The 22,478-nt window shown below is 35.0% G+C and overlaps 1 protein-coding gene across 3 annotated transcripts in view; it reads left to right on the forward strand.

Annotated features, from left to right (window-relative positions):
• The first annotated feature begins 15,170 nt into the window (after positions 1-15,170).
• The window catches only part of slc38a3b (solute carrier family 38 member 3b), a 30,870-nt gene continuing 23,562 nt past the window's right edge, over positions 15,171-22,478 (forward strand). For 2 of the 3 annotated variants that reach the window (XM_065279567.2, XM_065279570.2), the window contains exon 1: positions 17,039-17,253. The gene's annotated coding sequence lies outside the window, so the exon portion shown is untranslated. Of the gene's footprint in view, positions 15,214-17,038; positions 17,254-22,478 lie in introns of those variants that run through there. The other variant, XM_065279569.2, reaches the window with a different exon arrangement.

The following is a 22,478-nucleotide window of genomic DNA, read 5'->3' on the forward strand; positions in this document are numbered from 1 at the left end:
CAGGTAGCAATAAGAGGCAATTCTCATTATTGCAACAATTACAAGTAAATTAATATTAAATTTATTTAGATATGATTATTTTACAATGTTTAATTGCTTCAAAGCAGCTATAAAAAAAGTCACTGTAAAAAAAATCCGTAGAAATTGCAGCTGGGTTGTCGGTAATTTACCGTAGATTTAAATTTATGTTTTTTACTGCCAATATTTTGTTCAAAGTTAAATGAACATTTAACATTTACAAGTCTTTGTCTTTACAGAGTAAAACTAAAAAAACAGCATCAAGCAAAACATTCTGGGAAACAAAATCTGAAGCAAAAAACAGAAAAAGGTTGATGATGATTTCTGGTTCCCAGAATGCTTTGCATGAGGCTGTTATTTGATAGTTTTATTCTGTAAAGATAAAGACTTGTTAATATTTAAAATTTATTTAACTTTGAACAAACTCTTGCCAGTAAATAACATAAATGTAAGTCTACTGTAAATTACCGGCAACTTTTTTAAAGTGTACAGTACAGGGTTATTGCACATTTCATTGTCCTTATAAATAGATTATAATCTAATAAAATTATATATTTTTCCACTGACTATCAAACACCATACACGGAAATGGCTTTAAATTAAAACAAATTATATTAGAACAGGAGTTTGCAATAATAGCATTAAAAAGCAAATGATATCAACTTCCCAAGTGCTTCCCAGCAACACATGCCTACAAATTTAAATGATGATATTTTAATGGTAGTGTTGATAAACTTATAACAATGTCCGGACCAAAATCTTTTTTTTAAGAATGCTTTGCATCTGGCTGTTGTTTATAGTTTTATTGTGTTAAGACAAAGATATATTCACTTAAAACAACACATTTTGTGTCTTGTTAGACACATCTCTGTGTAATTATTGGAACAACACATCTTGTGTTTTCATTTTTATTTATTTGAACACAAAATTAACAAAAGACTAAAAATCAACATAATATATAGCATAACACATCCTAATGTTCATTTATCTTTGAATAAACTGTTGCCAGTAATGCCATAAATTTACAGTAAGTTACTGGCAAACAGCTGCATAATACAGTGTTGTTTCTGACTTTCTATAAATATCTAAATGTATAAAGAACATTTCACTTGTGTATCTATTGTGCAAAAACTATAAGATACACATTCATTTAAAGATGCCTTTAATGTCATGCATTCTTGCGAATTATCCGAGTTCCCGGTTGCGTGCAGTGGTGACGTAAGCTTTTGCTAAAACAGATCAAATCGTTTCAGTATAAGGGCAGGTCTGAATTGTTTGAGAGACATCAAAAAATTACATGGAACCAAAACTCTTTTACAAGGGAAAGTTGAGCAGATTATTAACTCAACAGAAGGTTTCTTAAGTATTTGTTTATGTAATCATAACAAACTATAAGGAGGAGAAGGAGTGGTTATTGTTGGAATTTATGGATTGCAAATTTAAAACACAAAACTTTGGACTTGACCCAAATATGAGATTCTGCATTGGAACAAAGTTCCATGATTTAAATGAAATATTATGGTTTATTAAACGTTGGGGTCTGACTTGCTTCACTTCTTTAGTTTTACAAAACGTTTTTCATTTACAGATAAAAAAAATATTGTTTTGTTAGAATTATTAGATTTTAAATAACAACGCAAACATTAAATACAAATGTAAGGTGTAGAGACTCTAACGTCAATATCCAAAATCTACAATAATGGAGATTTTAAACAGGAAATTTAACTAAACCTGTTTCTGGTTTGCATTTCTCTGGCCAAAAATATGTTTTGAATATATGCTAAATACATTTTATAAATAAAGTATTTAAATTTAGTTTTACCTTCATTAATCAACATAAAGTATTTAAAAAATATGTATTTCAAAGGCAAGCAAATACATTTCTAAAAAATTGTGATTTTTTGTCAAATCAACATATATTTTTATGTTACTTTAACTTATAAAACAAGTTGAAATTGTTTAACTTATGGCAACTTATTACAGGTCAAAACTTAAAGTAGGTTGAATTGACATGCAAAACCAACTTGTTTTAACTTCATGTTCATTTTATAAACTATATTGCCAAAAATTTATTTAAAATATGTGATAAATATAAATTACATTTATAAAGTATTTATTTTAACCTTTTCAAACCTGTTATGTTTACATGTTTGTAACAGTTTTTCTTCTAATGAAACATCCTTAGATTGAAATATATGGAGGACTAAATCTATTTTTAAATGCTTTAGAATAGATTATTTTATTTTTGTAAATATTTTTGGCCATTTCTATATTTTGAAATAGATTAAAAATAATATTTTTTTCATATGGGTTTGTTTGCAGCGGTTTATTCATCTGCTGGTCCTTACCAAGTGAGAGACAATGACTGTAGCAAAACCCTAACATAACTTATGGCGTAAAAGACAAAATACAAACGTGAATGGCAGTTTAAAGAAGCATTCAACCCTGGTTGTAATCCTAAAATTCACATTAAAGGGATAGTTCACCCAAAAATGAAAATTAATAAATTTCTATGTTTTGAGGAACACAAAGGAAGATATTTTGAGAAATGTTAGTAACCAAACCCTTCGTTGTCCCCATTTACCCCCTTCATAGTAGGAAAATAGAATACTATGAAACTAAATGGGGTCCACAAACGGTTTGGTTACAAACATTTCTCAAAATATCTTCCTTTGTGTTCATCAGAACAAAGAAATTTATACAGGATTGTACCAACATGAGGGTGAGTAAATGATGACAGAATTTTCATTTTCAGGTGAACTATCCCTTTAATTGTAACTGAATCCCTCATCTCTCACTTGGCAAAATCAGAAAGGCCGTAAATCAGTCAGTCATGTGTTCAACACACCCAGATTCTTTATTTTTGTCTGTCTGCTTTTATGTTGACTTATTATGATTTATTATCTGGTATCTTCCTTCAACCTGACCTAGAATTTCTTGTAAAACAAGATGTGATTATTGCCAAAAGTGAAGGTGAACAGTTAGACATTCATGCATTTGACAGACACTTTTATCCAAACGAACATACAGTGCATCTATGAGCTATAGAGCATCCCTGAGAATCAAACCCATGACCTTTACTCAATGCTTTACCAATGCAGAACCAGTTAGGACCACCTGGCCTGAAACTCAGCATTCTCTTTCGGACATCATCAACCTCCACCTGCACTTTTAAAAGTGAAAGTTGCATTAGCTTAAAAAAAAGTGATATGAAAATATTAAGTTGACAAAGCTTTTTAGGTGTTACTAATTAAAGTAGGTTATTTTTAAAATATTTTTTTCACCTTAAATTTTCTTTAAATGAAGCATTCAAATTGACAAAACTTTATTTTTGTTGCCAATTGAAGTCATTTGTTTAAGTAGATCCAACTTTCACTTTTCATAGTGTGCTGAAGAGCATCCAAACCAATGGAGATCTTACATTGTCCTTAACACGTTCGTCTGTAACATTGCAATTACATTTTTACTATGAAATTGATATTTATACATCATTTGAAAGCTGAATAAATAAGCTTTGCACTGATGTTTGAAAAACATAATATTGAATAAAAATTTGTTGTCCGAAGTCCTTAGCAATATATATTACACACAATGTCTTTTTGCCTACCCGTGCATGCAACTTATGACTGGTTTTGGTGAAGAGACAACTCCATTTTTGTCTTTAATCATCTTTTCTAAATGTACTGTGATTATTTCAGCTCAGTGTCTATTGAAATTTGTTATTGAGAAATGAATTTCAACTTGTTTCTCTGCAGTATTCAAGATCGGAAAACACGGCATCCTTTTTTTTATTTGGAGCATGTTTTCCCCATTTAAATTTTCAGCAAATAAATGCAAATAAAGCATTATTTTTATGAGCAGAAATGTTGTCGGTAGTTGACAGAATAAAACAAAAATTATTATTTTACTTTAAATTTAGAAACAGTGAAAAAAATCACAGTCTCTTAATTCTTTCCGCAGCTGTATATGTACATTATTTGACAACCATACACTTACAATGTACTTAACTTTTGTAAGCACTCCCCTTGTGGGAATATTGTGCATTCTGGGATTTTGTTTACCATCTTTTTTACTGTGGAGTCTCCATCTATTGAGGTGTGGATGGTTTTTAGGAAGGCCAGAGGTCCTAAGCAGTGAGGTTACTGGAGGTGGAGATACCTGGAGCTCCTGATTTTAAACCGAGACCTTCTGTGGACTCAGCAGCTTCAGGTCTTGACCCCATCAGAAGAAACACAAGCGCTCACCATAAGTGGTCTGTATTTTATATTTTTAAAGGATGTAACTGTTTTGACAGCTTGTGCAAAAAATTTTTTGTAAAGATCACATTGCAAAAACTGCTCGGTTGGTAGAAGTCTGCAACCCCTGCTGAAAAATCCATGGTAGCTGGTTTTGAGTTTCTGACCAAAAAAACATAACACTGATTAAAACTGGATATTTGTAAAACAATAACGTTATGTCCGGGAAATAATTGAGCATTTTTGGCACTAATTCTTATCTGCATACTCTACTTCTGAAGATACAGGAGCATTTATGTTCAGTAAGGATGACATGATTGGAACTTGTTGAAGATCTTGGTTAAGATGTTTAGAGGAGGTAGTCATCTTAGACCAAAACCAGCTACCATGTTCATAGACCAACCTGAGCTGCTTAAGCTGCAGTGTGAAACTTCTGCACCTGCACAAAGGATTTGTCAAATTTCAATGGCAAACAGGTTTCCCAACCATTCCATTGTTAAGATTTCCAGAGAATCCTGACACAAACTTTAAATATGCAGGCCACTTAAACAAACACATCAATGTTAAAATGCTACCTAGTCACACTGTTAAACCATGAATGGTTTATTGGCGGTTTTCCATATTCCGGTCTATTTATATTTATTATATATTTTTATATTAGCTTTATTTTTTGATATATGTTAACATTTTAAGCAATGTTAAAACATGTCAACAAGTACAATAAAATAAAATCAACAAGTAAATCAAAAACCGTTTTGAGCAGACTATATCAAAACGTAGCTCTTCAGTTTCTTTAAGCATTTTTATTTCTATGTCAAAAAGCTATTTTATTCATTGTGCCAAAATTCTCTTGTTCATTGTTTTAGATCAGATATTTTTTTAATCACAATATGGGAAGGTAATGGCTTTGAATCTAAGGATTTGATTGTAAATGTGTACTTAAATGGCACGAGCCTGCAGTTCTCTGTGTGAATCACTAGAGGTCGCTAGTATCGTCTTTATGTCAAGATTAGATGTCAAGATTTTCAAACGATGTATTTTAAACCACTTAGGAAGTTTACTTACTTAAACAAATCTCATAAAAAGGCATTTTTCAGTTTTATTTTATCCTAAATATCCATATTTGTCTTCATGTGTTCTGATATTTAATTTTTTGGCGATTCTTCACTTCGTTATTCATGTGTATAATTGTTATTTCTTCATGCTAAATTTTATATTTTTCTTTGTTTACGTCCTAGAATAAAAAACGACAGACTTTTTGATAGACTTCAATCATTTAAATTTTATAAACTTGAAGTAAGTCACATAGATCAATCATCCATGATTTGGTCTGAGCTATTAATGACATATAAATATGGGAATTTATATTATATTTGTCTAATATTAATATTTTAATGTGTATAATTAAGGCTCAAATAGCTTTAATTCATTTAAATCATATTTAAAAACGACAAAGTCGCACTCTCTCGCTAATCTCTTAGTATTGCAGTACCCTCGTTTGCCGGCAGGTGCCCCCAAACACAAACGCCAAACTCAGCCTATGATTTATGATTCAATAGGCTACCTGTCTGAGGTTTCTTACCATATACGTATAAAAAGGTCAAATGTAATATAAAATATTGCCCTGTGCTCTCTTCTCATCTCTTTCCAGGAAGCTGGTGATCCTCCTGTTGTGATAGTGGGAATAAATCACTGTTGTTTTCAGTTTGGTACACATCAGTCTGTCGAGAGAGGTCACACGGCAGAAGTGCGGATCAATTATTCTCCTGACTCACCTGTTTATTTTGCTCTTTCATCTGTGCTTCAGCTTGACCTCCGGTGAATCAAAGCATTCAGTATCTCTCAGTGTGAATCACTGCTGAGTCACAAAGCTCAAGTGATGTTTTATGTGTGTTTATCTCTTCCTGTCTGTGTATTTGTATGTCTGTTTTTTTTACAAAATCAAATCCACAATTGCAGAAAAACAAAATTTTTAACTGCATTCTTGTCTTCATTAAAGAAATATGTGACATGTTTATTAGACTTTTATTATTATAATAACTTTTGTGTCATTTTATGTATTTTCTTTTTCTTACAATTTTATGTGTGACAGATTATGTTTGAAATAATGAGACATTTATATAATAAGCCATTTTTATCTATACATCGCGGGTCTCCTTACATTTAAGTTGACGTCATGTTTCTACAGTAGCCCTTAACGGACAAACTTCTCTACAGAGCGTGTTTCGTCCCTACGTTGTCTCAGACGACGACATGTTGGTCCTGTGGCAGCCATCGTAGCTTCTCTATGCGTTTCGAAATTAAGGTTGGTTGCAATCCGCAATCTCACCACTAGATGCTGCTAAAACCCACACTGGACATTTAAATTAAAAAAAATATTCGCAATGCCATAAAATAATTATTTTTGCTAATTTGGTTTCATAGAAGAACCTTTACCATCTGAAGATTATAAAAAGATAAGAATGGTTCTTTTAAGGACATTTAACTGAATGGTTCTTTGAGGAACCAATCATTATTCTTTCTATTGCTTTATTGCAAAGAACCCTATGACCTGTTTATTTAATAATATACAACAATTTCTAAATGTTATTTTATAAACCTTTAAGTCATCCTGCATGCAGGTGAGCAGGGACATCCTGTACTTTTCAACCAAATGTTACATTTTAACTTGTGTGTAGCGTTGCTGTACAGGACAAATGCACCATAAGTCACTTTGGATTAATATGCATATCTGTCAAATGCAAAAATGTGTAGTGGGTCATTGAATTACACCTATGAAGACAGTATTTAAAGGGATAGTTCACCCCAAAATGAAAATTTTGTCATCCTTTGCTCACTCTCATGTTGTTCAATCTGTTTAAATTACTTTGTGCTGATGAACATAAATGAAGATATTTTAACCAAACCGATCATGAGCCCCATTCACTTCCATAGTATTCTTTTTCCTACTATGGTTTGTGATTGGTTTGTGTATCTAACATTCCTGATATTATCTTCCTTTATGGGTTTCAGAACAAAGAAATGAGGTATGATGACAGAATTTTATTTTTGGGTGAACTATCCCTTTAAAAGATGAAAATACATTAGTGCAATTTCCATGAAGGTCCACCAATGGGTGCCTGTGGCGAATACATAATTATTTTTCTTTGCTTATGCTAATTGCATTATTTTAAGTTAATTCCCTTGTCACACAAAATTATCTGCAATGTTTTTGTGACCATTTTACTCAGAGTCAATCTTCAGTTTCTCTTGACTTCTGAATCCTCTTCTAGGTTGGGTGTCGAGCAGCTTGTCTTTACTTGTTGTTATGAACCCACTTCACAAATTCTCACATTGCTCTCTAGTGTATGTATACTGGAACACTGTAATCAGGACACAAATCCCCAAAATCCCACAGCTTTGCCAACTTTGCTTTTAGTATTTTTGAAGAAACTCTCAGCTTCAAGCATAAACAAAACTGTATTAGATCACTGAAATCCATACAGTCTAAAGTTAATCTATTAAAATGATTGATATGTTATGCAATAACAACTATTGTAATGCCATTAGATCCATGATTTATTGCTATTTTTACACTAAAGGTCGTTGCCTTAGTAAGGTGGTTATGGTAATTTATTCTTGGTTAGATCTGGATTATTGGTGTATAGATATGTCCCATAAATACCAAAATCTATATATATATATATATATATATATATATATATATATATATATATATATATATATATATATATATATATATATATATATGTATATATATATATATATATATATATATTAAAAATTACATTTATTTCAAAATATATAATGGAATATGTTTACAGAAATCTATTTTATTCCAACACTGAAAAAAAATCTCTGGTTGCACTGTCAAGTTTACTTAAAATGTTTTTTTTATTGTTAGATCTACGTAATTTAATTATGTACACCAGTTCAACATGATTAAATAAAGTTTTCTAAAAATTAAATTAATTTTTATTAATGTGAATTTCATTTTATGAAAACCTAATTTAATTATGTGCAACTGATGTCCGGAAGTTTTTTTTCAGTGATATGTTTACATTGCATTAGAAGAAAAACTTTATGTTATAAACCTGTAAACACAACAGGTTTGAAAAGGTTATAATGAAATATAAATTCAACTTCTAAAATATACTTTATAAAAGTAAATTAGGCACGTATTTAAAAAATATTTTGGCCAAGAATAAAACATTTTGCCACATGGGTTGTAAAATTAAAAATGTATTTATTTGAAATATATGTTGATATTTGGAGATTACATGTAAATATATTATATATTATATATTAATATATTTCGAATTAAAAAATATTTAAATAAAATATATTAAAAACATATTTTTGGCCAAAATTTTTTTAGTTTTTTTGAGGGGCGTATAGGTGTATACAATTCTTATGCATGTCAAGCATGTTAAATTAAGTACATAATTCAAATTGTACTTTAGTTAATGAGCTTGTAGCTTACTCTAAACCATAAATGAAGCGATCAGAATGTTTGTATTTTGTATATACTGTACAGTATTGTATATTGATACTTTGTATTTATTACGTAGTCACTCTCAGACAAAAGTTGTACCTTTTGTAACTGGGACGGTACGTTTTAAAAATGTCCTATTTAGGTACTTTTCAGGTACCAGTATGTACCTTTTAGCTACAAATGTGTACTATTTTGAAAGAGATACTGCACCAGTGACAACTTTTGTACCTTCATGTACCTTTTTTTTTTTTTTTGAGAGTGTGATGTTTGTGTCCAGTGTTGTTGCTTTGTAAAGGTCTTTGCTCCATGTGGTCATAAGGTGAAGGTTTGTATCTGTACACGTGCATTGGCTTTTACTGTTTGACAGAAAATGTGTAAGAAAAGCATCTGTTTGGTTAGTTTAACAGTTGACGCCCACCGTCCGATAGCACAAATTCATCCATTCAAGTCTTTGTAAATAATTTCTTGATGTGTTTTGTGTTGGCTATTTCCCATCCGGAAGGTCTCCCGTTTGGACACGCTGTTCCTTGGCACTGAAGTTGATTCCCATCACAGTGTGAGATGACCAGAGCTTGTTACTGGAGACCCTGCACATTGCTGTTTAATGAACTGAAAGTTGAGGAGCGGATCTGAACTCTGAACTTGTTAGGCTTTGTTTTTTTACAATAGTGTTCATAAAAATATTTTTGTTTGTAAAGGTTTGTGCAATAATCACTGCTCATTTTAAATTAAATGATGTCATTATTATGTTATATAATGAAACATGTATATTTTAATTTTTCAAGATCTAAATGAATATATTTTGTCAGCATAGCCAAAGTTTCAGCTCTAAAATTTGATTGGACGAGACATGTTTACTGCCGTAGTAAAACAGTTGTTATACGCAACCTTGTGAGTGAATATCACGTGGTAATGTGTTTACAGAAGATTGGTGTGTTTATGGGCACTTAATAAGTGAAATCTGGTTTTACAGAGGATAATGAAGCATTTCATTTAAAAGGACAAAATATGAGTATGTTTTACACACTGGGAACATTCTCTGTGTTTTGGTTCAAGTTAATATGTTATTGTTTAAGTTTGAAAACCATCACCCAGTCAGATAATCTCTCTAGCTGTACGCCCACTTTACTCTGCAAACAAAACATGAAAACTCATGAAACCCAAAACAGAAAGCATTGCGAAACTTGTTTTTTAAAAGAAGAGCATGGTGTGTAAAGTACCTGCTAACACTTATACACAATATAGTTCATATTCGTTAACATGACTTTGGGTTAATTTCAACCGATCGCTGGGTCAAATAGGTACAAACCCAACCGCTGGGCTAAATTAACCCAGAAACTGTTTATATTTGACCCAATGGGTAGCATAGTTTACAACCCAATGGGTTGGGTTATCTTCTTGACCTAATGCAGGGTTGAAAATAAGCCAAAACATTTTTAGAGTCTGTCTGTCTGTCTGTCTGTCTGACTGACTAATTTACTGTGTTTGTGTGTGTGCGTGCGTGCATGCGTGTGCGTCTGTCTGTCTGTCTGTTTGTTTGTTTGTCTGACTGTCTGACTGTCTGTCTGTCTGTCTGTCTGTCTGTCCATTTGTCTGTCTGTCTGATGGTCTGTTTGTCTCTCTGTCTGTCTGATGGTCTGTTTGTCTGTCTGACTGAGTGTCTGTCTGTCTGTCTGACTGACTGAGTCTCTGTCTGTCTGGTGGTCTGTCTGTCTGACTGTCTATCTGTCTGTTTGTCTCTCTGTCTGTCTGATGGTCTGTTTGTCTGTCTGACTGAGTGTCTGTCTGTCTGTCTGTCTGACTGACTGAGTCTCTGTCTGTCTGGTGGTCTGTCTGTCTGACTGTCTATCTGTCTGTTTGTCTCTCTGTCTGTCTGTCTGATGGTCTGTCTGTCTGACTGAGTGTCTGTCTGTCTGTCTGTTTTTCTGACTAACTGACTGTCTGCTTGTCTGTCTGACGGTCTGTCTGTCTGTCTAACTATCTTTCTGTCTGTCTGTTTATCTCACTGACTGTCTTTCTGTCTGTGTGTCTGTCTATTTGTTTTCATTTTCTCTTCAGAAGGGCAGGTGTTTTGTTGTTTGTCTGTCTGTCTGAATGAGTGTCTGTCTGTCTGTCTGTCTGTCTGTTTGTCTGTTTTTCTGACTAACTGACTGTCTGTTTGTCTGTCTGATGGTCTGTCTGTCTGTCTAACTATCTTTCTGTCTGTCTGTTTATCTCACTGACTGTCTTTCTGTCTATGTGTCTGTCTATTTGTTTTCATTTTCTCTTCAGAAGGTCAGGTGTTTTGTTGTTTGTCTGTCTGTCTGACTGAGTGTCTGTCTGAAGGTCTGTTTGTCTGTTTGTTTGTTTGTCTGTCTGTCTGTCTGTCTGTCTGTCTGTCTGACTGAGTGTCCGTCTGATGATCTGTTTGTCTGTCTGTCTGATTGTCTGTTTGTCTGTCTGTCTGATGGTCTGTTTGCCTGTCTGTCTGTCTGTCTGAGTCTCTGTCTGTCTGTCTGATGGTCTGTCTGTCTGATAGTCTGTTTGTCTGTTTGTCTGTCTGTCTGTCTGTCTGTCTGACTGAATGTCTGTCTGTCTGTCTGTCTGTCTGACTGAGTGTCTGTCTGTCTGTCTGTCTGACTGAGTGTCTATCTGATGATCTGTTTGTCTGTTTGATGGTCTGTCTGTCTGTCTGTCTGTCTGACTGAGTGTCCGTCTGATGATCTGTTTGTCTGTCTGTCTGATGGTCTGTTTGTCTGTCTGTCTGTCTGTCTGTCTGTCTGTCTGAATGAGTGTCCATCTGATGATCTGTTTGTCTGTCTGTCTGATGGTCTGTTTGCCTGTCTGTTTTTTCTGACTAACTGACTGTCTGTTTGTCTGTCTGACGGTCTTTCTGTCTGTCTGTCTTACTGTCTTTCTGTCTGTCCGTCTGACTGACTGAGTGTCTGTTTGTCCGTCTGTCTAAGTGTCTGTCTGACTGTCTTTCTGTCTGTCAGATTGTCTGTTTGTCTGACTGTGTGTGTCTGTCTATTTGTTTGAATTTCCTCTTCAGAAGGTCAGGTGTTTTTCTCTCAGCACATCTGAAAGATTACAGGGGTGCAGGTGTTTTATGATGAAACCATTAGGAGCTCCCAACACTGCAAAAAAAACTGATGGTCCACTATTAGAATAAACCAGCCTCCTATCAGTGCATCTCCATGGTTACAGCAGCACAGGTAAGAGATGACGGCTCTAGTATTTGAGGCATCTCTTGTTGTCTTTGACCTTCGTCACATCAATGAAGTGTTTTCCACAGCTCAGTTCAGCACATGTGAACCGACCGAATTAATGGGAAACAGGCTGAGCATTAATATGAAAAACTATCAGGTTTCCTGAAGTGCAGGACACAGGTGATTGATTTTTAAATAAGGTAATAATGTATAGACACATGAGGTTCAGTAAAGACTGAAGAAACATTCATCAAAATCAACAAGACTCTGCATCACAGATCAAAGTTTCAATTAGCAGATGTTTACAGTAAAACAAATACATGAAGTGTACAAAATAATAGAATGTTCTGGTGTACTGTCCTTAACTTAATCCAGGTCAGCTGGCTGGATTGTGTTTAACCATTAACTGATGACGACTGTGTCCAGGTCCCTTTTTTGTTTACATATTTTTTGGAGTGTCCTGAAAAATCTATCAATGAAAGAGTAAACATATAAAAAAAGATGATGCATATTAAATGTGTGTGTGTGTGTGTGTGTGTGTGTGTGTGTGTGTGTGTGTGTGTGTGTGTGTGTGTGTGTGTGTGTGTGTGTGTGTGTGTGTGTGTGTGTGTGTGTGTGTGTTAAAATTTACATAAGGGATCATTCTCACTACCTTATCTTGCAATTGTAAGCATATTATTGTAAGAATTTTTTTATATAAATTTATATGAAAGATACATTATGAAAGTGAAAAAATTTGAGAGTCTTTGCTTACAGTAAATAATTCCCAAATCCACACAGCAGACAACTACGGGGGAATTTTCCCCACGAAACTGGATCTGGTGCCGGTCATGAGGGCATGCTTACCCACAGGTTACATCACGTCTGCCACGGAAACATTTCATTAAAGTAATGAATCTAGTCGAGTGCAAGTGTACAGCGGTTTGACAGCTCTGTCAGATGATCATTTACCGCTCACTGTGACACACACACAGCCAAAAAGATATATTCAATCCCCATTGTGTTATCTTCTTTGATCTTTAAATTGAACAGTTTAATGAAACAATTTCTAATGGGAGGGGAGAAAAGATGTGAATGTAGTGAACGGACATGGCAGGCAATGTTTGAACTTGAGTGTCTAGAGACCATCTGCGTGTTTGCTAATGCAAGCATCACTATTTCTATCACTCACACTTTAGTTTCTGCAGACAAGAATGATGCATTAAATCATGCAGCGTGTTAAGAATAGATGTGCCAACACAGTCTCATGAAAATCGTACGTACTTTCCAAGGTGGCTAATTCATGTGAATTCATCCGACCAAATTTGTAGATTTACTTTCACCCCTGTGACTTTGGGTTTAGGGGTGAGGTTAGGGGTGGTATAGTCTCGAATAGCCAGACTGGAGGTTTGGGATACTGGAGGTCTGGGAACCATGGGCACTTTGAATGTCCAAGGACCGCCCAAAATTTAAATGAAACTTAAAGCAACCAATCATGCTTAGGGGCGTGGAGAAACAACAAATATAAAAACACATAATATCTCAAATGCATAAAAATGTTTCTTTATTCGATCTGGATAAAGCACACTGTTACCGATGTAAACACAATTCAGTGACAACTTTTGTACCCTTATTTGTGTAAGTGTAATAATTGTACGTTTTTGTACATAAGAAATCATACGAATTACCCACCTCTGATATAAATGCATACAAATTCCCATAAAATTAGTTTGGATGTGCTGTTTTTTTTTTGGTGAAGGATCAGACTTTCCTTAGCCATATCTAGGGACTAGCTCATCTCTCTTTTGACTTGGGTTGGTAAGTAACCACTTAGGAACTTCTTACAATACCCTAGGAACGACTTTACACCTTAGCAAAACTGTGACATTACTTTGCACTGACAAACACCGCTCACATTTTCTTGAGCAAGTAAAAAGGCAAGCATCACTATATCAATGATGTAGTAAAAACGGTTATGATGTACAAAGTTTTTCTTTGCGCTTTTAAAAAGTTTCTCATATTATAAACATTTGCAAAACAGTCCCTGTTCTCATGGATCTTTAAAAAGGCTGCATTTTGCATGCCAGGCCAGTAGTTGGCAATATCACGATGTTTAAACGTTGCTGTTTTTGCATGTTCACAAATGTGTACTGTAGTTTATACTGCAACAGAATTGTTTTTGAAGGTCTTATGTGAATTTTTTAGTGGCATCTTGTGGTGAGATTGTGAATTGCAACCAACCTCAATTTCGAAACGCAAAAAGAAGCTACGGTAGCTGCCACAGGACAAACATGTCATCGTCTGATGCTGCGTTCACACCAGCCGCGGTAGAGATGTCAAGCGCGACTGATTTCAATGTTAAGTTAATGTGAAGACACGTTTACGCGCGTCCGTAGCTCACACGGCGCGAACGAGGCATTTAGCGAATTGATGCGAATTGAGCTTTGCGGCAGGAAATGCAAAAGTTGAAAAATTTGAACTTTGGCGGAAAATCGCCCTGCGTTAACCAATCAGGAGCTTGCTCTAGTAGTGACGTGATTACAGGAAAGGAGCGGAGTCCCGCCCATGATGCGAATTTCCGCGTGAATGTCTCGAATGGCTAGAATTTCACTAGAAAGCCACGCGAGATTGAAGCAAGTAAACTCAAAATGTCCAACTATGTGCAAATAACACGTTTTTGCTGCCTCTACGGCGTCTGGTGTGAGTCCAGCATGCGACAGCGTAGGGTCGAAACGCGCTCTCTATAGAGAAGTTCTTCAGTTTAGGGTTACTGTACAAACGTGTAAGGAGACCCGTGGTGTATTTAGATAGAAACGGCTCTTCTATGGTAATAAAGACAATACAGTTCAATATATAGTTATGTATATTATATTGCATTTCTGTCAAGAGAGATCCTTCTAAAAGTTACATAATGTACCTTTAAAAACTTGCATTTAAAAACTTTCAGAAAGCTCTTTCAAGCCTCCAAAACCATTGTTATGAAAATGATTGGGAAAAATATATAAAAAAGTTTGTATTTGAAAATGTCATCTTGTAAACGCCCACTTTGATTTACTTTTGAAGATATTTTTTCTTATAATGAACAGGTAAATGACTTTACAACATGTGTATGTGGATCAGTCGACACACTTCTGGCGTTCATGTCCTCCGTCTATTTAAATCCTGGACAGCATTCCATGGTTTAAATAGATGGAGTGTTGTTAAACAGCTGCAGTGGATGAAGTATATCCACCTAACCCCTGCCGACCCCAGACACTCACACACATACAGACAACAGGACACTGGACATCTGTTAAATGCAAGTAGTTCTTCCAATACAATGTCCTGTATTGTTAAACAGTTGTTAAAAATCAGTAGTAGGCATAGCTCTAAATTAGGGGTGTCACAATATATCGGTATTGATAATAACCGTAATATTAAAGAGCACCTATTGTCCGATTCACGGTTTTACATTTCCTTTGGTGTGTAAGTGTGTATTAGTACATATATGCAAAAGCTACAAATCTCAAAGTAAACAATGACGCGAGTTATCTCTTCAACGTAAATCTCTTTTCTTGGACTACAACTAACACACAGTTTGTAGGCAGCAGTTTACTTTCTGGGCTTGTTATTTACCTGAACGCGACGGTTCCTCCCGCTTCTAAAATGCAGCCTGTAAGTTAACTTCTGTCAGTATTGCATTGTGACCGAAACTTTTAAACATGCTAAGGAGTGTCACAACCAGTGGCGGCTCGTGACTGCTCATCCGAGGGGCGCTAAGTGTTCGGCGTATCGTGTGTTGCTTGCATTTCAAAATATGTGTTTGTGGCATCATGTGCATCACATGTTTTGTCAAAATAAGTGCTTGCTGCACACGCGTCAAAACCGTTTATGATAAAAGAGACGCTCACGTTCACAAAATACACGCAAGACACTCCCTTAACACTAAACTCTGATTACGCATAAGATTATGCAAGTATCACGTGATGCACATAGGTTCTCTTGATGCGCAAAACACATTTTTTGAAATAAGAAACCACACATGACATGTTGTGACGAACTTTGCTTCGAGCGCCCTCAAAATACATCATTGGCAGCCACTGGTCACAACGTACAGATTAGCTGGCCAATCAGGGACACAACGCTTTCAGATCAATGAGTTTTGGAAAAAATCTGTGCATTTCAGGAAGAGAGTGAAATCTGGAGCTATGAAAATGTACGGTATGTGGAAAATAATGTGTTTTTTAACTATAAACCAAGCAAACACATTGTATTACACTAAATACACAAAATATTTTTTTTAGAAATGAAATAGGTGCCTTTTGAAAACCATAACTGTTGTTAGTGTGTTTATAGTATACATATTGAAAAAAATTCAGTTGCCTATACAAATTTGCTTTTGGTTACAAACTCACATTCTGGTTCCCTACTCTTGTCTTTTATATATTTCATTGGCAAAAAAAGAATAATAAAATAAACAGTACTAAAGATGAATTGGACAGATGACATTACATTAAAATACATGTCAATAGATATCACAAAAATATTGTCACTGCGACTTAGTTTGGGCATGAAACCTAAAAATGTGCATTATGTAACAACTATAGTTTAATTTAATTAAAAAACAACAACACAAAATCATCATGTCTACATTAATACACAAAAAATCATAACAAGAATACCTTTATTATCTGTCCATATTATCAAGTTTGTTCATAGTAAAATATTGATTTGTATTAATTTTTATTCATGTCAAAATATTGTGACGTATACATAAATCACACTGTATCTACACCTATAACTCGTTAATTCTCTCCTCACGTTTTCATTTATACATTTGGCAAACACTTTTATACAAAGTGACCAAGAGGTTACACATAAATCAAACCTTTGACCTTTGTTCCGCGAACACAGTGTTGTGAACACAACATATTTTGCTTTTTAAAAGTAACATTACAGTCTACTACAATTTTGTCTTCATCATTTACCTATGAAGTTAGCAAAACGTCATACTCTTGAACTCAGCATGGAGTGGGCGTGGCCTCGTCTCAGAGAGAGGCGTTACATCAGACAAAACACGGCAGTCATTGGAAGGGCCGTTTCGAGGGCGGGACCTAAACAACCCCCACGGCTCAGCCATAGACCCCTTTACCAGTTCAGTTCACTTTACCCTCAAACCAGTTGTTCGGAACCAGTGTGAGGAAAAACGCATTGTCTCCATTGTGTGCAAACAAACGACGCGAGTAGAAAACCGAAGAAGCGTAAAAGACCAAAACACGCGGAAAGTTACAAACTTAACGTTACAGTTTCCCATCGTGAACATCAGTGGATACAGTAACGCGTGCCTGCTCGTGCACCGGTGAGAAATTATTATTTTATTGGCAATTTATGATCGATGTATTTGTTCAAATGCTCATATGGAAAGTGCTATGTCTTATTTACGTATTTATATAAAAGAGAGATGAATAGCATAAGGGACATACTTTTAGTGGAAGCTGATATATGTGGGCACGTTTTGGACACAGTAACGATCGCCTTTGTATATAAATAGGCTGTATGTGCATGTGGAAAAAATCCTATAATTGATTTTATGGGGTTATATCTACTTTACATCGTGTTTTGTTTGAGCATCTACCTTAATAATTAGTTGTTTAAGTAATTTGAGAGATTGCTTGTTTCATTGAAGAGTGTGAGGGCGCATTGTGTTGTTCTCATGATCATTAGATTATTATTGATGTTTGGGTCAGTGACGTGACATGCATATTTTTGTGTCTGGGGGAATTATATAGCCTACTATAAAAATAACTTGATACATTTATGATCTAAAGTGTCACTTTATTCTATAAAACTTTTTTAGTTTGAATACATTTTCAGTATTTTTTATAATAAATACAATTTTTAGTTTTGGTCTCAATCTTCAGTCGAGGCAACTGTCCATACAAATGAGCAGTTTAAGGCAACTGCTTAAATGGTCTTTAAATTATGAAAAATTCAAATTAAGATACTTTGCCCATTATTTTATGTGCGAAACCTTATAAATAAATTTCACAAATATTAGTAGTGGTTGGGAATAATTAAAGAGCACCTATTGTCCGATTCACGTTTTTACATTTCCTTTAGTGTAAGTGTGTATTAGTACATGTTAACGATATGCAAAAGGTACAAACCCCACAGAAAAATCAGAGGATATCAGAAGTACAGTGGCTAAGATTAAACCATACTAGTGAGCGGAGTAATAATGTAACGTATGGTGGACTAAACACAACTTCCGGTAGACTTTCACATAGAATCAATAACAACAGAGCCCTTTTATTTCTGATAACAAGGGAAATAAATGACAAGTAAAATAACTTTGCTTATATATTATATATAACACGTATTAACTTTTACATTGAGCTAACGTTATTGTGTAAAATTAATGTATACAATGTATACTACCTCTCTGCACTGCGGCGATCCATCCATCTTTAGCAAACCAAAACATTTTATTTTTGACAATGTGTTTCGACAATCAGTTTAGACCAATAAATAAATACAGACCGGAGGTTCACTTCAGTTCAGTCGCGTAAACGCGACAACACGCGTGTGAACCGTCTAGAACAGGGGTTTTCAAACTTTTTGTGTGTGTGGACCACTATTTGTAATCAAGAATTTTCGCGGACCACCTTATATTACTAATAATATTTTATAATAATAAAATATGTCCACACAAAGTCCTGAATTAATCTGCACATCTAAATAGTCTTACTAGCACTAAAACTATAACTGGTCATCACATCAGTACAACAGGTTTCTTAACCTTATATCATAATTATTTATATACATATTCTTAGTGTTGGGACAGTTCACTTTCTACATGAACTAGTTTAGTTCACAGTTCACAAATTTTAAAATGAACTAGTTCAGTTCATAGTTCATATTTGAAAATGTTAAACTAGTTCACAGTTCCAAAAATGAACTAATTTATAGTTATTTTTTTCCCATATTATTTTTTTTTAAATGATTGCCATTATAGCCCATATAGAACCACCACAGCACAGACAGCAATTATTTGATCAGTTTTAACACTGAAGCTAAATGCGTCAGATTCCATCTTTATGTCCAACTTTAAATCCTTATCCAACCAGGGTTTACATTAGCATTGACTGTCTTTTAATTTTTGTATTTGCTTACACATACCTTAAGAAGGCTAGTCGGGTGGGGGTCGCACCCCGGGTGAGCGCTGCGAGGCATTGCGTGTATGACAACTCGCAGGTATTGCACACCACACGTGCACGTTAAATAGCGTGAGCTTAGTCAAAGTCTATTTCAAGATCCGGGAAATGCGTTAGCATCCTATGTTAATCCTTAACGATTTAGGATAAATATGATGTTATTTAATGTTAAACTATTTGAGTTGCGCGGCAGGAATTTCAACAGCGTCTGTGTTGTTTTGATGACGTATGCAGCGTGACTGGTGAACACCGAGTGGTGGCGGTGTTGCCAGATTGGGTGTTTTTTCCGCTACACATTAAGGCCTGTTTACAGTGTGTTTTAGTCGGGTTTTCGCCTGGAAGAATATACAAATCTGGCACCCTATTGAACGACGTTAAACTGAGAGAGCAAGCCGTTCACAGGCACCAGAATGAATGAGTTCACAGTAACGTTTATTAGGCAGCAGTACACGTTCGCCCAAAATATGAACGAGTTTGTATATTAAAATATACATATTCTTATTTTGCCTTTTCACAGACCACCTGCAGTACCCTCACGGACCACTAGTGGTCCGCGGACCACAGTTTGGGAATGGCCGGTCTAGAACACATTTTTAAGTTAATCTAATGTCAGCTGTCTTCCAAGGTGTTAATAAAAACTCTAGGAGAAAAACACTGAAAAAAATCCTAGGTTTTAATTAAAAATTAAAGGACGCGGTTGGTTGTTGCCAGGCAGACTAATGCAATCCAGTAACACAAAATACCATATATTAAATACTACACTATACAAATTTAACAGGGCTGTTTCCCAGACAGGGTTTAGATTAATTCAGGACTAGGGCTTAGGTATATAAGGTCATTTAAGTAGTTTTTACAAACATACCTCACAAAAAACTAGGGATGCACCGAATCCAGGATTCGGATTCGGCCGAATACTGGGCTTTTGACGGGGTTCGAGTTCGGCCGAATCCTAGTTTTTTTTTCCATCGAACCGAACCCCAGGCTTGTGCTACGCTGGTCGACGTCACGCGGCCTTTGATTACACACATCGGGTGCTGACGTGGAGATAAGCTTTTACTTTCGGTGAGCCTTAGGGGCAGTTCACATTTCGCGGACGCACCTGGAAAAACGAGTGTGTCGCACCTAGGGCTGCACGATTAATCGAAAAAGAATCACGATCTCGATTCATACATATAGGCGATCTTCATTTTAAATGATGGCGATTCACTTGCATTTACAGTATTTCCCTGTATTCAGTTTCTGCGTTCAAGTGTTCACGTATTTACATTACAACAACCCAAGAATATCAGTCAAACTTGCTAACACACACTCATACAGGGTAAAACCAAACCCTATTCATTCACCAATCAGACCCGATCGTTTCTCTCCTCTCTCTCATCTCATTTGCGGTGTTCCGCTGTCACTCGCGTGACGTATAACAAGGCGGCAGACCTAAACACAGTCGTTTACTTGGTGGATCTGGAGCGGCAATTTTCACAAAAAAGAGAGGATAAACGAGTGTCACTGTGGAAAATCCTGGTGGCGACGGAGAAAGTGAAGATGCAACAACATTGGTTTCGAAAAAAGGCAAGGAAATTATTTACCTCAGGCTCCGGACGTTTCTAAATCGGAAGGCTGCAACCTCAGGAGGTCGCATGCAGGCTGTATACGTCATCAAGCCTGGTTCATTTGAGTTAACGGAGCATTACATTCGCAAGTCATTAACATACTTCAACAATTTATTATTAACTAAAAATATTAGTCATCTTTATAACGTTAATTGTTAATATTCTGAAATTAGACAGTCTTTATGATGCGCAGTTTAGAAATGCGACCTCCAGAGAGGCTGCAGCCTTCACATTGAGAAACGGCCTCTTTGCGTTCCCCATTAGAAAGGGTTTTTCGCACGAGGGGAACATTGTTACATGTCTGCGTTTCTCTCTGATGCCTCAAAATGTTGATCTTTTAGTCTTTTAAAGGTTTAACGTTAGTGTTTTTAAAGTTTTAAGGTTGGCCAGTTTGATAGTACAAAAAGCACAGGTGCAATTTAACAGCTAACAAATTTTAAATAATTCTAAATTTTAAGGGGTCTAAAATAAGAAAAAGAGACTTTTAAGAAACGTTATTATAACTGAAAGTCCTGTAGCACATTTTTTAGTTAAGTGCATAATAAATGTTTTTGTTAAAATAAAGAGAATCGGGTGAGAGAATCCGGATCTCAATTCCCATTGAAAAAATCGGGATTCACATTTTAGCTTGAATCGTGCAGCCCTAGTCGCACCGCATCGCTTTCATTATGCATAGGCTTATGATAATGGTCAAAATAGTTTTTCCCATTTGTCATCCTGGCATTATTTTGCTTATACTTTTTTTTACAGTTAAAATTAAATAGAATGAAAAATACACTGGACGTTGTTTACTTCATTAATGTGTTTTACTGTGTTAATGGAATAAGGATGCGAGTAGGATTCGAAATTCGGCCAAACCCAAAAAATCTGGATTCGGTGCATCCCTACAAAAAACATTACTGTGTGCATCTTAACAATGTTACTGATATATGTTAAGATGTGTGTCAGTGCAAGATATTTTTTTAATTATGGCTTCTCAAAAATGCATTTTAGTCTGGGACTTGGATAAGCCCTGTCTGGGAAACCACCCCAATAAGAATTAAAAAGATTAAAGGAAGTGTAAGAAGTTAAGAAGTGTAAATAGTAAACATGATATCACATCATCCAGTGAACACCAGGTGGTCTTTATGGCTGAAAGATGAGAAATTTCTCTCAAATACTGAAAAAAGCTACTTTAATGTAATGGGTACGCTTGTACACTTTTCTGTGTGAGGTGGTAAAACCAATATTATAAACTACAAAAAAATGCTAATTTTATCAAACACATTTTAATTGTATTTAAAAAGTATATTTATAAATTTGATATCACATGCAAAAGGTTATACCAACATCCACGTAGGATGTTCAATGTATGTAGGATGTATCAATGCCTCTAAATAAAAACTTTAAATCATTTTATTAAGCTAATAGTTTAGCTAATATTGTTATTGCAACCTAAGGTTGTCTCCAATTGTTAATGTTCCTTACTCAAAAATATGCATTACTTCCATTTTTCAAAAAAATATGTATTTATGAGCTTTTTTTGTAATTTAACCATTTAATGACTGAAGATAGCATTTCAATAGAAGATAAATGTTAATGAGTGTTGAAATGATTTTGGTTTGTTTGCTTTGTAGATGAAAACAAACATCTTTTATATACAATTAATATCTTTAGCAAAGAGCCGTGAGTTCTGTAACCATGATATATTGTATCTATATATTGTATATAAACATGAGGTAGCAACCGCTGTGACATCCTATAATGTCTTGCTCATAGTGTGG

The sequence above is a fragment of the Paramisgurnus dabryanus genome, chromosome 7 (assembly GCF_030506205.2).
Source record: "Paramisgurnus dabryanus chromosome 7, PD_genome_1.1, whole genome shotgun sequence".
Lineage (NCBI taxonomy): Eukaryota > Metazoa > Chordata > Actinopteri > Cypriniformes > Cobitidae > Paramisgurnus > Paramisgurnus dabryanus.